We start from the raw sequence: 15,963 nt of genomic DNA, 5'->3' as shown, positions 1-15,963 counted from the left end.
TTTGGAGTATGAAGTGCTTGATTTAGGAACTCATGTTGCACATATGTCATGGCTTGTAACATCACTACTGTGATTTCCAGAGGGGACAGGACCTCTGGGAAATTGAGGAATGAAGGAGGAGAGTCCTATCTCTCACTCACATGGAGCCATTGCTGTTTGGAAGATCCAAGTTTGCTATCCTTAAAGCCTTCAAGAGTTTGTAGAAGCCCATCAGTGTTTGGCAAGCTAATTCAGCATCTGCTGAGAGAGCAAAAGAAGCCAGGAAGACACAGGGAAGCTAGGTCCTGATTCACACAGGCATATCTGAGATCTGTAGTTCTCTGAAGCTTAGTGTAGGCTCTTTCTCAACTTCTACAACTAGAAATTCATTTGGAAATATAGGTAAACGATCCAAACATATCCAAAAACAGTGCAAGGCTGAATATCAAAAAGGTTTATTTATATAGTCATAGTCACAAGAAACTTGACTGTGGGTATGGCTGCATCTGTGGAATAAATTTGGACCTCAGTGCATGTCAGGCTGGGGTTCTTTCTATACGAGGCACTCTCATAGCTATATAGTTAATACATGATGTCACGATACAACTTGGCATGTCCACAGAGCTTTATGCTTGGGCATAAACAGAAGCCCAAGATTTTCAAAGCCTCACTACCCTAGCCCCCCGCTCCAGGAGCAAATGTGTACAGAAACTCACTTAGACAGCACCTTTCCTCAACACGGGAGCCCCAGAGACCACAATAATAGCATGGACACTTCCAGTGGTTGCTATCCTGATGGGTTCTCATGACCCAACTTGGCCTCTGGAGGAAACAGCTGGAGATGCAGGGTGGGGTGTGAGTAGGCAAATAAGAATCTTTTCCTGAGAAAAGATTGAGCTGAGCACTGAGGAGGCTTGGGTCGGTCCCCAGAGCCTACAGGAGCAAGTTCATTGTTGTGCAGAGCTGGATGCTCTAATGCAGAGAGAGGATGCTTCTGCAGATGAGAGCTGGAAACTATCTCAGGGGCTGAGAGTGGAGACGAAAGAAAAGACAAAGAACTCCTGACAGCTATGGGCTGTAGCCATCACTGTTGCCTCTAGCTGTCTGTTTCTAGAGGCCACCTGGGTTTTGTCAGGTGTCTGCTGCCCTATGGAGCTTGAATGAGGTTTCCGATTCTTGTGATTGTGCCTCTTTCCCTAAGATATCCATATATAAATACTCAGAAACATGTGTAGACTGGGCTGCTGCGTCCTTCAAGAATGTGCCAACCTTATTTCACTATCGACAGGAGAGTGGTGGCAAGGAGGAACATCTACTGAGAGGGCATAATTGTCAAGTCTGAAAGTCCAGCAATGACTACTTATGTAGATCATTTGGATTTTATTTTGGTTTTGAAGGATTGGGATCAAACTCGGGGCCTTGTACAAACCAGGCAAATGCTTTATCACTGAGCACTATATTTTTTTTAAATAACCCCAAAACTTTCAAAGAATTCCTGCATTCAGATACTAGTAATCCTTTCTAAGTCAGCTCCAGGGAGGTCTGATCCGTTTGAATAATTTACACAGCCAAGCAGATTCCTTGGACACTGCCCACCCTGATTTTTTTCCTACATGGAAATTTCTTTGAGACATGGTTCACTATCTACCAAGCTAATCCATATGAAAGACAGGAAGAACATCCAGATACCCAGAGCAGGAAATAGCAAGCTTAGCTGAGCATCCAAGGTGTACTTGAAATAGGCTTAAAATGACTGCAGCCAGGCAACTCAAGGGGTGCTCTTGGCCAGAATTGGAGGGGCTAGAGACAGATATGTTAAATCTGGACGAGATATGACACCTCTGACAACCTGACATGTGCCAGGCATTGTACTTGGGCTCTGTCATCCCCTTCAAACCCTCCCAACACCCTTGTCAGATAGGTAGTACAATAATATCAGCCTTACTACTTATCTAAGATGAATGACAGAAGGTGACCCCTACATCTGCTTGCTCCTAGACAAGGTTGTCTTAGGGCAGGCTGCCCCAATGTAAGCTACACCAGTCCCAGCTGGATACCTAGAGGGCTCCACTCCTGGGATTGGTAAGGGACGGAAACAGCCAAAAACTCTTTCTCCCTACACAGATGAAGTCCTACTTTCTGGATTGCATATGGAGAAAGCAAGTGAGTCCTTCTACATTTGATGATGACCTCATGTAAGTATTCCAGCACTGAGGTTGCTGCTCTCTCCCTCCCTCCTCCTTCTCATGGGCCACACTTAGGCAGAACCTGCCCTATAACTGCTCTATACTCCTTCTTCATTGGCATTTTGTGTTTTCTTTTCTGGATTATGTAGCAGCCTGAATATGTCAACCACAATGCTGGAAGGTTGGAGGTCAAATGTCCATTCAAATGACAAGGGGAAGCAGAACAAAGTTCCAGGTCAGCAAAGCTACTTATTAAGCACATGACTCAAAATACCCAAACAAAAACAATAATGATGATGCTAATAAAATAAATTTATCATGTCAAGAGACTGACAGGAGATAAACACAGCTTACTACAGACACAAGAAGAAGAGGAAGTTGCATAGCACCATTTCCTGCATGGTGAAAATGAAGTATAGGTCTCAGAGAAGCCTAGAGTATATGGGTACATTGTGGTAGATCACCAGTGGTGAGAAGAGACTTGTGTATTAGGGGTCTCTAAAGGAACAGAACTGAGAGAGAGGAGAAGTGGGAGGGAGATAGGGGAGAGGGAAGAAAAAGAGAGGGAAAGAGAGATTGAGATATTTTAGGTTGGCTTACATGACATGGCCTGCACATTTTGACCTTAGAGAAGTAGACAACCTTGGTGGTTAGTCAGTCCATGTGGTTCCAATCTGGTGCTAAAAAGTCCTGAAGGATTTAGATAATCAGAAGACCAAAGAAGTTGGTTCTAATATCGGTAAAGAAATGGCACCGCAAAAGGATGGATGAATTTCCAGCCTAAGTGAGGGGAAGCAAAGTTTCCTTGTTCTTTGCCTTTTTATCAGGACTGACACTAGAAGGCACTGCCCACATTTAGGGCAAATCATTTTAATGATTAAAAATATCTGGTTAAGAAAATCACTCATGAATACTCAGCAGTTTGCGTTCTAGTTGATTTCAGATGTAGCCAGCTGACAGCCAAGATTAGCCATCACAGCTGGTTATAAAATTCAGAGTCTTATCCCAGAAACATGCTGCATCAGGAAGGAAACCTAGGAGGACAAGGCAGCTTTGCCAACCTAGAAGGATTTACCTTATGCTAGAACATCTAGACCAGAGATTGCTGTAAAACCAAAGCCAGTAGACGGAAGGAGGCCCGATTCTTTGACCCAGAGAAGTAAGTCTTCCAATTCCATCCCAAGGGGTGGGTCAGGAAGCAGCCATAAGCATTATGGGAATGTGATAGTTGATACTAGATTTAGTACTCACCAAATATGCAAGCTGGGAATAAATGTTTGACAGGGTTTCTCTACCAGCTTTGTCCCATACCCAAGCACGGCAGCCTAAGTGCAATGGTGCCACCTCACTCCTGCTTTCAGATCTCTTCCAACTTTTACTTTTGACCAAACCTAGTCCAGAGTTACTCAAGGAAAGAGATTCTGGAAAATTCTCAGCTTAACTCTATGTACAAGGAACAATCCAACATAGTTGTGTAGAGAGGTGCGAGTATCAGCAAAAGTGCATTTGAAAAATATAGCCTTGTCGGTCACTCTGATGACAATCAAATTCCTTTTGGGAATTACCAACAGTTGGAGCTAAGGTAGAAAGCTAAGCATACCATACCACAAACACACACATAACACACATGCACACATGCACACGTGCACGCATGCAGTTGCACATGCATTGACAAATGTCTGTGCAAGACACACATGTCTGTATAGGTTTTTGTCTCCTTATTCGTGAATGAAATGCTGTAGTTCACAATCCTAACACTGCTAGGATACCTGGGTTTTGTTTTTGTCTTATTTTGGTTTTGGTTTCATTTTGTTCTGCTGCCCTCAGAGTTCAGAAATTGCATTAATTTTTCCCCACGTGCTACCTATGAAATCCCTATCCAAGTTTCTATAACACCTCCTTTCTGATACTCTCCTGGACCACAGCTACCCATGTGTCTTTTTTATTTCACTAATGCACTTTAGACAGATCACCATTCTATTACACCCTAGTGACTTAATGCTTTCTATATGGAACTCTTCCACCTATCCTCCATTTGCCTTGGAAAGAAGCCACCATACTCATCTCTATACATACAATGCATGTGATGGAGATGAAAGCTATATGACAAATATAGATGAATGAATAATTTCCAGGTGAGGTTTTATATACCTTTTAAGGGCTTAATTTTAATGTCATTCAATTTATTGGAGCTGGTGAAACTGACACCCCGGAGGAGGCAGTGGGAGCGATGACCTGGGTCTGGCGGCTGTAATCAGACTTTCCACTCCACCTACTACTCCCTGGGTCAAGATTGGGTGGTTGCTGATCGAGCCACATACCCAGACCAGAAAGAGTCAACCCCGTGATTAAAATCTCCTTTCTGCAATGTTCCCATCCTCCACTGCAAAGGGAAACCTCTGACTGGTTTCCATGAGGGCTGTCTGTGTTTGCTTCCCAGACAGCTCCTGCTCACTGGGGGATGAGAAGGAGGTGGCAGGAAACACCTCATGGAATTTCCTAGTTTCTCAAGGAAAGTGTCCCCTTTGTTGGCCAGAACATAGGGGAGAGTTCACAAGGAGCAAAAACAGGCTTTATGAGTAACTTCCAAGTCAAACAAAACAGAAAAGGGAACTTTTTACAGCTTCCACTTGACACAAAACCTTGGGAATGTTAGCAACTATGGCATAAGTTAGATTTTATATTAACCTTACAAAAGTCCACACTCAAAGCCGTGAAGGCCACAGAAATTAATCTCCTCTTGGGTCTGTATGAGAAAATACAGCTTTGCTAATTTTGCCCTTCCCTGTTCCTTCTTCAGAATTACAGACAAAAAATAAACAAATAAATAAACGATAAAATAAAACCCTGCCTGGTATGGGATGCCCAGAAGTGAACCCTGTTTTCTTACAGAATTAGACTTAACTTGCTTAATATAACAAAGAAAATAATTTTAAAATGACTTTTAAGGACAAAGGATTTATGAGACATTTTTCTTTGGTTCTGTGGTGTTTTGGGCCTTAGAGACATTTATTAACCACAAAGACAACTACGGAGCCAAATGGCCAAGGAATAAAGTCTGTGATTATTAGGAAGAATTTTAAGTGCTGGGTCTTTCACTGGCTTCTTCTCTTCCTTCTTCTCTCATGCTTTATTTTTCAGCTGAGTGAAAACATAAAAAGTTCACTTGCCTTGCACATATACCAAACTACGCTTTTACCAAAACACTATTGGAGAAGCTGGCACAGACATAGAAACTCCCAAGCTACATGAGAAGTCTAGAAAGGAATAATCACTTAAAGCCAAGAGTCTAAAGCCAACTTGAGCAACATAGTGAGATTCTCTCTCAAGCAAAACAAAACAAAAGCACTTCTGAGGGACAAGATTCACACACCATCAAGAGTCCCTTAAATTAAATCCTCAGGGTACCACATCACACTATACCCTCATCTCATTCATTTTATTCATACTCAATCACTACACAATGTCTCATTATACTTGTTGGTATAAATATTAATAATCTATGGATTCAGGAGGCTTCAACACACCCTTTCATCAATGTACAGATCATCCAGATGAAAAAACATTCAGAGTTAAACAATGTTGTATATTAAACAGATTAACCAGGCAATTATAAAACACCTGATCCAGCTGCAGCAGAATCCTCGTTTCTTTTTAGCAGCAGATGACAACACTTTCAAAGATAAACATTTTAGAGCACAAAATGCTTGTCAATGATTTAAAAAAATAAAAAAAAACAGAATTCAGGAACTCTTTTACAATAATCAAATTAAACTGTAATCAACAAACTTTAAAAATACAAATACACAGAAGTTAAATATGGTCTCGAATGACCAATGGGTCTATGAGAACATCAAAAAATAAATGTAAAAAGTCTTGAAACAAACGAAAACTGGATCATAATATGCCAAAACCTATGGGATTACACTAAAAGTAGAACTGAGAGGAATGTTAATAATAACAATCGGAGAAAGGGTGCCCAAATAAGCAACTAAGGATACAATTTAAAGAACTTAAAAAGCGGGTTGGGGATTTAGCTCAGTGGTAGAGCGCTTGCCTAGGAAGCGCAAGGCCCTGGGTTCGGCCCCCAGCTCCGAAAAAAAGAACCAAAAAAAAAAAAAAAAAAAGAACTTAAAAAGCAAAACCAAACAAAACTCAAAATTAGTAGAAGGATAGAAATAACAAAGAGTAGAAAAGAAAAAAAGATACTAAAAATGTACAAAATAACAATGAAACAAAGGTTTCTTTTTTTTTTTATTAACTTGAGTATTTCTTATATACATTTCGAGTGTTATTCCCTTTCCCGGTTTCCGGGCAAACACCCCCCTAATCCCTCCCCCTCCCCTCCTCCCCCCATTGCTGCCCTCCCCCCAACAATCTAGTTCAAAGGTTTCTTAAAAAAGAAAATGAACACTCCACTTGCTAGCTTAACAATAAAAGGAAAAGATTCAAATATATTAAACTTCAAGTGAGAAAGATATTTTGATTGGTATCATTGAACTACAAATTATTGTCAGGAGCTAACATAAATATATATGCCAAGGAATTAGAAAATGAAATGAATGTACTAATTTCTAGATAGATGAAAATCAACAGAAAACTAACTATGGGGACATAGCAAACCTGAACTGGCCATTAAGTAGCAAGAAGCATAACCCCATATCTCCCAGCAACAGAAAGTTTAGGGACAAGATGGCTAACTGCTGAATTGGACCACATTTTGAAAGAAAGCCTATTACAATTATTCTCAGTTTAAAAGAGAAAGGGCCTTCAAACTCCTTCTAGGTCAGTACCACTGCTACTGCAAAATCAGAGAGGGTAATGGCAACAAAAGGAAAAATAACCTCACGGCATCCCTGATGAACACAGATGCAAAAATTCTCTACAAAATACCAAATCTAAGAGCCCATTAAGAAATGATACCCTGTGACCAGGTAGCGTTAATCCTAGGCATGCACAATGACTCGACATACATATAGAAGCAAACTATGTGAGATCAATAGGTGGACAAAAGACATGGGATCATATCGACAAATATAGGAAAAAATGGATAAAATTTAACATGGAATTAAAGCACACTACAGGCTATGTGACAGAATCACAGCCAACATCCTTGGAAATCATTGAAATTTTTCTTAAAACTTAGGATCAAGACAAGGATATCTACTTTCTTCCTTTTATTCCTCATAGAAACGAGGAAAAAGACAGATTATGATGTTCACCAATGGCAGAATTTGATACAGAGACAAACCTGACAGAACTGATAAACAGATGCAGTGGGTACAACCAACATGAAATGACAACTACTGTTTTTAAATCCCAATAAAGAACTACTACAAAAGAAAAATTTAAAACTCCCATTCAAAATACACATACATATGCATGCGAGTGCATGCACATATATAAATCTAGGAATAAGTTTAATCAAGGAAGGCAGTTATTTTCACAAGAAAAAAAAAAGAAACATTGATGAAAGAAACAAGAGAACACTAAAAAAATGGAAAGACAACCCAGGATCACTTATTAGAAAGATACATATATCATTAAAATGTTTTTTTCCAGTGTCAAAATGTTATGATTTGATATAATTCCCATCAAAATACCAATGGATTTCTTCACAAAAGCAGAAAGGACAACCCTAAAACTCATGAGGACTATACGCAGAAAAACACAAGAACACAGAAATAGACAAAACAGCTAAAGCAAATGCCAAGCAAAACAACAAAGCTGGAGTGTCAACAATATCTTACTTGGAAACATACTTCAAAGCTATAGTTCCCAAAACAGCATGACCGTGGCGTAGAAACTGAGCACAAAGACACTTCAGAAACAAATTCACACAGGAAGAAGAAATTGGTCTTTCACAAGTGAGCCAAAAACCTGCACTGGGAAGAAGATAGCTTCGGCAGCAAATGGAGAACTATACATACACATGCATGGAAAGAGTCAATTCAATATGCATCGAAGATTTAAATCTTAACCCTTAAACTATGAAAATACCAGGGGGAAAATAAACACAACACTTCAAGACAAGAGTCAACCTTTCAAACAAGACCTCAAACTTCTGTCTTTGTTCTTCATCTGTCAAGACTGATTTGTGCTCCCCAGATGTCCATGAATGTGTAGCCTTCTACCAGAGCATAACGCACCTACCAATAGTAACACTTTTAAAGAAAACTCCCTCTCCCAGCAGGTATCAACTGCTTATACCTCCTCAGCTAAAGGAAGAACTTCATTTCTCCCTCACTTGTTCATGCTGGGATTTGATCTATCTTGAGGTACATAGGGCTTCTGTATGATATCACAACAACTGTGAGTTCATATGATCTGCTGTGTCTGGAAGACACCCACCATCCCTGGTAGTCACCCACCATCTCTGGTTCTTATAACCCTTTCTACCTGCTCTTCCACAATGGTCCCTGTGCCTTTGTAAGGAAGAGTGAAGTATAAATGCTCCATTTAAAGCTTAACACTCCATGGTCTACTAATTCTCTACATCTGACCAGTTGTAACTCCCCATGTTGATCATCATCTACTACAAATAGAAGCTTCTCTCATGACAGTTGTGAGATACGCTATGGGTGTAACAATAACTCATTCAAAGTTGGTTTAATGGTATGTCCATTCAGCAAAGTAAACATACTAGGTTCTACCCTAGCACCTATGACCTGCCTAGATACAGAGGTGTTTTTTTTCCCAACAATGTCACCAGGTATGGGCTTCATCTTATGGATTGGGACTAAAATCCAATCAGAACATGGTCAAAACCTGATGTTCAAACTACTATTGTAACAGTGGAGGTGTCTTTTCCAGGCCACTCATTATTATAGCTCAAAGGATTCACAGCTGGGTAAGACTGATGACTCCTTTTCTCCTCTGGGAGCATGCCTAGCACCTTCCAACACTATGAAAGCTAGCTTGTAGGATGAAAGTCCCAGCTTACAAATTTTGGTGCACAGAGATATATGGAGGATTTGGGAGGAGTTTGGCAAAAAAGTAAATATGGTCAAAGAATCACTGTACTAAAACTCTCACTGACCTTATTTTTAGGAGAGATTTCAGAAAGAGGAGAGATTATCAATGTTAGAAAATGTGCACAGACCACATGAAGCTCAAGAAGAAGGACAACCAAAATTCAGATGATTCAGTCCTTCTTAGAAGGGGGAACAAAATATTAATAGGAGGAAATAAGGAGAAAAAGTTTAGAGCAGAGACTGAAGGAAAGGTCATCTAGATACTGCCCCACCTGGGAATCCAGCCCACACACATATAGTCACCAAACCCAGACACTATTGTGGATGCCAAGACATGCTTGTTGACAAGGGCCTGATATAGCTGTCTCCTGAGAGGTTCTGCCAGAGCCTGGCAAATACAGAGGTGGGTGCTCACAGCTAAACATTGAACTGAAAATGGGGTCCCCAATGGAGGAGGTAGAGAAAGGATTGAAGGAGCTGAAGGGGTTTGCATAAGAACAACAATACCAACCAATCAGAGCTCCCAGGGACTAAACCACCATCCAAAGAGTACACATGGACAGACCCATGGCTCTAGCTACATATGTAGCAGAGGTTGGCCTTATTAGGCACCAATGGTAAAAGCTCTTGGTCCTGCCAAGACTCGATCCCCCAGTGTAAGAGAATGTCAGGGTGGGGAGGTGGGAAGGAGTGGGTGGATGGGTGGGAAAACACCCTCATAGAAGGGGGGATGGGATAGGGGGTTTATGTATGGGAAACCAGGAAAGGGAATAACATTCAAAATGTAAATAATAAATATCCAATTAAAAAGAAAAGAAAAGAAAATGCCCTTTTCCCTAAAAGCAATAGAAAATAAAAGAAAGTAGAATACCTTCTTACCTGGTGTTGATCGTGTTTTCTGACCTACTCATAACATAAGGGCTGATGTTATTTGTGCTTAGGGTTCATCGTCCATTTCTCCCATGCTTTGGGAGACCTGCTTATTTGGAGGTCATCCTCATTCTTAGAAGATGCAGGGATGAGTGTGTTGATGCCTGTAACTTCTTCAAATATCTCAGAAAATGTGGAGACCCAAACATGCATGTGTATATATACAGAGAGCTAGATACAGACATGTATGTGGATATATATAATCACGTACATGAATGAATAAATCAATGTTGAGACTTGTTAAAATTAGCAAATGGTAAATAAGCAAGTATTCACAGTACTGTTTCAGCTTCTGTATAAGCTGAAACTTACTTTTCATAATAAAATACTGGGGCACTATACAAGAGAGAAATGTTTCTTTGTTGGTGAAGGGATAATGACCTAAAAGCCTCAGGTGGGCTCAGACATTCTGGGTATTGACTTGAAGGATAAGACTTGTGGAACTTCTGATAAGGAGGTCCATAGACCAAACCTGCTGTTATCTTCTAATTCCAGACAGCAGGGGAGAAGACCTGCAGATGAACTATTCTGTCCCACAACCCCCTTTTTCCATCCTATAAAACATAGAAATCTTCACATCCCGATCTCCACTCCTGCAGAGAGACTGTGGTCCTTCAGTTCTGATTACAAGAAAAACTATATTCTTCTTCTGGAAATGCCTAGCTACATGTTTTTTATTTCCATATCACCTCCATCAACCTAATCTAACAGTTGGGGTGCTGAGGATGGAACCCAGGACCTTGCACAGACTAGGCAAGTACTCTAGGAGCCAGCTACATCCTTAGCTCTTAAAAATGTCTAAAGTGGCGCTTATGGCATATTTGGAAGACCTCTGCAGTGGGCCAGACTTTGTTTCCTGATTCTAGGTATTTGAATTTTAGTCTAGAAGTCAGGGATCAGATTAGCATCCTTGGAAGCCAATACTTAAGTCCTACTGACCTACTCACAACCCAACCTTACGTTCCTGTTGCAGTGCTGGTCTGAGAAGTTGGTGGGGTTGGGTCTACAGTGTGGTAAAGTGATTTCACTTTGAGTGGCTTGAATGTCTCTCCTAGCTTTGTGTCAGATGCACGATTTCATAGATGTCACACTTATTTTCACCCAAATCATGGGACACGTGTTAAGATGGGGTCTCTGGCATGTTCTAGAGACACTGCTCTAGATTATTCTCTGGTACTTATGAAAATAAAAGTTGTATTTCTACTCAGTATGTCTCCCCTGTTTACCCAGAGACCTTTTTCACTCTCCGTTGCTTTTTGAACATTGCAACGATGCCACCCATTTTCATTTCATAACATCAATTCAGTTTTCTAGGATTCCTTTAAGATCACCCACAGAGGTTCAATGTTTACAAGGTCTCACAGGCCCCTGGGAGCTGAGCCAGGGATTTGGATGGACTTACAGCACTTACGTAAGGGGTCATAAACTCAAATGTCTATAGGAGCCAAGTAGTGGACAGGGAAGGGAGGGAGACTCTGGGGAACTAGAGATTCCCAACCAAAGTCAGCAGCACCTCAGATTTCATCATCCAGTATGAAGCGTCCAACAATACCAAACCATGTAGTATTATAAGAAAATAGGGGTTTTCTTTTAAAGAAGTATGTAGATTTCTAAATTCTGGGTTTATACATTAAAATCGAGGTCTCATCCATCAATGAGATGGATTGATCCTGATCCTTCCCCCATTCCCACGTTGCTTTGGTTTTTGCCCATGTTAGTGCTGGTACTGGCTCTCTCAACTTGGGGCCAAAGAGTTCTTTTGTTATTGCTGTTCTCTCCTGCTATTTGGTTTCATCTGCCTTTTCTCCCAGCAGCATCACCATGCCAGAGTCCAGCCTACACCACCATCACCCCTTGCTCTTCGTCTGAGCCCCTTTGGTAGCTTTTAGGAAAATCTGTGTCCTCAGGGCATATTAGTCTTTAGTATTCCTAAAGCTAAGTTTCAAACTCACACTTCCCTCATATTCCCCATGGAATATTATGCCATGCCATTTTTCTATGTTTTATTCATGTGCCATTTAAATCTGAGCTCACCAGAGACTTCCTGGGGACAGCCTGCTTTCTCTCATTGTGTGCCCTGTCTCTGACCTTTTAAGCAATTCTGACTCAAGCCAAGCCAGCAAGGAGCCTGTAGGTGACAACACTCTAGGCAGTATCACAGAACCAGCCCTTCCTACTATTACCTTTTTGGTCCTACTCTGGTTTTTCTCTACCTTTACTTTCTCCTGAACTTTGACCTCTACCACCTAGCTCTTAAAACAACAGTTCTGTTGCATTTGCTACCCTTCATATCATATATTAATGTTATAGTCCATAACACAACAGCAAAATTACAGTTATGAAGTAGCAACAAAATTATTTTACGGTTGGGGATCACCACAACACGCAGAACTGTATCAAAGGGTCGAAGCATTAAAAAGGTTGAGGATCACTACTGTAAGAAGTGCCTGGACCTTTCCGACATACTCATCTTTCGTATGTGGAACAGGAACTTTGAGGATTCTGTCTCAGCTCACTCGTTTAGCACTTCAAAGCCATTGGGAATAATTTCATAACCTCTTTTGATCCCAGATAAGACAAATTCTGATCAACTCCAGCTTCCACCTAGCAAGACAAGACCTGGTCTCTCTTTACTCTCTTTCCCGTCTGCCTGGAGGAGGTGATGGGTTCATTTTATATCTTGCTCACCTTAATCACAGGGCACAGAAATAAGCAGCTACTTGCTAAGCCCTTCCCACATGCGACACACCATGAAGGTCTTTTCTTAGATTATCTCTCTTAATACCAAAGTCAATCCTATGATAGAAGAAACATATTACTCCTTTACAGATGGGGAAATTAAGACTTGAGGCAATGTAGAACTTCCCTGAGATCACGTGGAAGGGAGACTAAGCTGAAATTTGAGCATATTCAGCTTATATCCAAAGACAGGAGAGCCATTCTCCTCCCACTGACAAAAGGCAGTCCTCGTTCATGCAAAATGCCACCAAGCAAACTAGAGAGATACAAAGATAATTTGGGAATGGACTGCAACCCATGGCAGACTCATACCTGTGTTCACACACATGTTTTATAGACTGTTACTAATGTCGGGTAACAAGCTTTGAGCCTGCACATTGGAGTCTTGTGAGAAAAAGCTTAGAAATGAATGAAACAGTAGCACTGAAGTCTGATTTTTCAGCATAAACTCATTCTAGAAGCATCTATGACATGACATCTATATCTATGACATACCAAGCTTTGATCCAGGAATGGGATTATAGTTATCAAAAGGAGGATTTGGTTATTGCCCTAATCTCTCCTATGCACTGATTAAGCTATTGCCAAATTTCCCTCTTATGCACATTCACCTGCATGGCTCGTGCCATTCTGAGGGTCTAGCATGGGACAAGATAGTAATTCTGACAGTTCTCTACCAACGAGCTCCATTCTCTCTATTCTTGATGATCACCCAAGTTCTCTTGTCCCAGAAAGCTCAAGCTGTATGTTTTAGACAGTCTTGTTTCTATGATATTATCACTTTCAATGTTATAAGATTTCTTGGCCTTAAGTACTCACCCAGGAATCTTCATCTGGACTTATTGTTCCTGTCATTTGTTCCCAAGCTGTGTCCATGAGACACATCAAATGGTTACCTCCTGAAACCTTTATAATACATTGATTTCCACACAGTGTCCCAGGAATAACTCTTCTTACTTTTGCCTACGGTCCACACTTGCTATAACTGAGGCCATTTTGCAGAGGTATGGGAGTTAGATAATTGTCTTGGACTAAACTTTGATTCATTTTGCTGTGGTTAGATTTAAGGTATTCGGTAACTGCAGTTAGACAAGCAAAGGCAGATCGGGATTGATGGTCTTTTCCATCTCAGAACATTCAAATATTCAACTCACTCTCTCTGCGGTTGCTACTTAAATAACAGAAATACCAGGGAATGAGTACAAAAACATATTCAAAAATGTCAAAAATCCCTACCATCGTGGTGTTTATTTTCAAGCCATAAGAACTTACCGAAACATGCAAAAAAACGAATGGAACTGGAAATCATTTTGTGAAGTGAAATTAGCCAGATCCCAAAAAGATAAATAAATCTTCTTTGTATGTAGAAATGAAACATTAAATTATATATGTTTACTTATATATATGTATGATATGTATGTTTGCAAATGCGTTATTAAACTAGACAAATAGCATGAAAGGGGAGGAAAGAGGAAGAGAAATAACAAAGTGAAAAGTGAAATAAGCAAATTGTATGAAAAGATACAGAATGTATTAGTTGATGATATGTATGTAAAACAAGAAAGGAAGGTGGGAAGGGCTCCTGAGCAGAGGTAGTTGCATGCGGGGCCACAGGTAATAAGGGAGTTAGCAGGCATCATGTCTGTGACTGAGGAAAGACCAGTGTTGAGAGTGAGCTGCAGGAGTTTACCTGGCACACTCAGGACAACAAGAACAGAAGTAGGAAGGAGAATCAGAAGTAGGAGACATGTTAGAGGGACGAGACTCATTTCTGCGCCATTGCAAAGATGCTTTGGCACCCATACAATTTAAACAGAGGCCATCGAGTTTCAATGGATAAAAATCATGCTAAACTTAATACATCAACAACGCACTTTGAATGTGAGTAGAACAAACACGAATAAGACTGTAGAGACCAGCCTACCTCTTATTCCATGGGTCCTTTACCTGGTCTTCTGTCACAGATGGCTGGAGCATGACCAAGTCCTTTTTCTTCCTTTGAGCTTGAACTTGCTGGTGCAGGACGTCCCTTCTTCCCAAGGAAAGCTCTGAGAAAGGTCCACTGAAGTGAGTCGTCCATGAATGGGGAAAGAAGCAACATTTAAGCATCTACTTTTAGCTAATGGGTAAGTTCAGAGCATTTGGCACATTACCTGATTTAATTGTCATGTCGTAATAACATGTCACAGCAGAATGGCTGACGATTCAGGGATAAATGGTGATCTACTCCTCTTCCCATCATGGGTTCTCACAGAGCTGAGGCAACATGCAACAAAGTAGTCCCTCCATTAGGGAAGTACTGGGCTCCCTTGAATGCCAGCCTAGAGGGCATAACTGTGCTTCTCTGCTGAGACTGCAGCTGAAGCCTTCGGGAGCTAAGAAACCCACGATTACTCACTTGGTCACGAGTTAAATTAAACCCTACCTCGGTGAGCCAACCACAAGATAAAGGTGGGGCCACTCCTAAGAAACTTTAACCCAATGAAAACATGCCTGAAAGCATGTGCGTGTCTCACTCACCATTATTCTTTTACCACTTAGGAGGCATGAGAAAATGTAGGAAGAGCAGCCAGACTTTGCTCTTGACGGATTGTTGAAGGTAGGTAGTATCGGTGAGGTCTGGTGGAAAGACTGTATCTTTGGCACTTTGAGCTCCCACTGTATCTACAACAATCCACTCCTCAACATTATATATATATATATATATATATATATATATATATGAAGAAGAAAAGGGACTTGGACCATACCCACTCTCTCTCTCCTCCTGATAGCCTTGACTATAGGTCTAGATGATATTTCTCCCCTACTTGCTGATTTCCCAAAGTCTTGAGTCCTGATAAGCCCTTCAAGAATTGGAGAGACTTTCAGAGCTCTTATTCTTAAATTCTGACTTCCCAGAGTAAAGATTAACCTCACAAATGATGGCTGGCCCATCTTAAATAAGCCCATCGAAGGTGGAGTTGGGGTCACTGGGGTCTTATTTATCTATTTTTTCAGTATGGTACTGGGATCCAAACCAGGGCCTTGTGTGAGTAAGCAAACACTCTCACTAACTATAACTCCAATCAAAATCTTCCAATATCCCCTCAACCCCCCTGTCTGTCTGTCTGTCTATCTGTGTCTCTTTTTCCCTCTCTATGACTCTCTTTCTC

General features: G+C 40.9%; 1 long non-coding RNA gene across 1 annotated transcript in view; it reads right to left on the bottom strand.

The window, feature by feature from the left end:
* Window positions 1-15,431, bottom strand: part of LOC134481784 (uncharacterized) — a 60,665-nt gene extending 45,234 nt beyond the window's left edge. The window contains exons 1-2 of the long non-coding RNA XR_010057589.1: window positions 14,962-15,431; window positions 14,733-14,870 (exon numbers count right to left, since the gene is read on the bottom strand). This is a non-coding gene — a long non-coding RNA (uncharacterized LOC134481784). The remainder of the gene's footprint in view (window positions 1-14,732; window positions 14,871-14,961) is intronic.
* Between the last annotated feature and the right edge of the window lie 532 nt (window positions 15,432-15,963).

This window comes from Rattus norvegicus, chromosome 14, assembly GCF_036323735.1.
Source record: "Rattus norvegicus strain BN/NHsdMcwi chromosome 14, GRCr8, whole genome shotgun sequence".
Lineage (NCBI taxonomy): Eukaryota > Metazoa > Chordata > Mammalia > Rodentia > Muridae > Rattus > Rattus norvegicus.
Note: the sequence above shows the minus strand (reverse complement) of the source record. Positions and strands in the feature narration are given on the sequence as shown.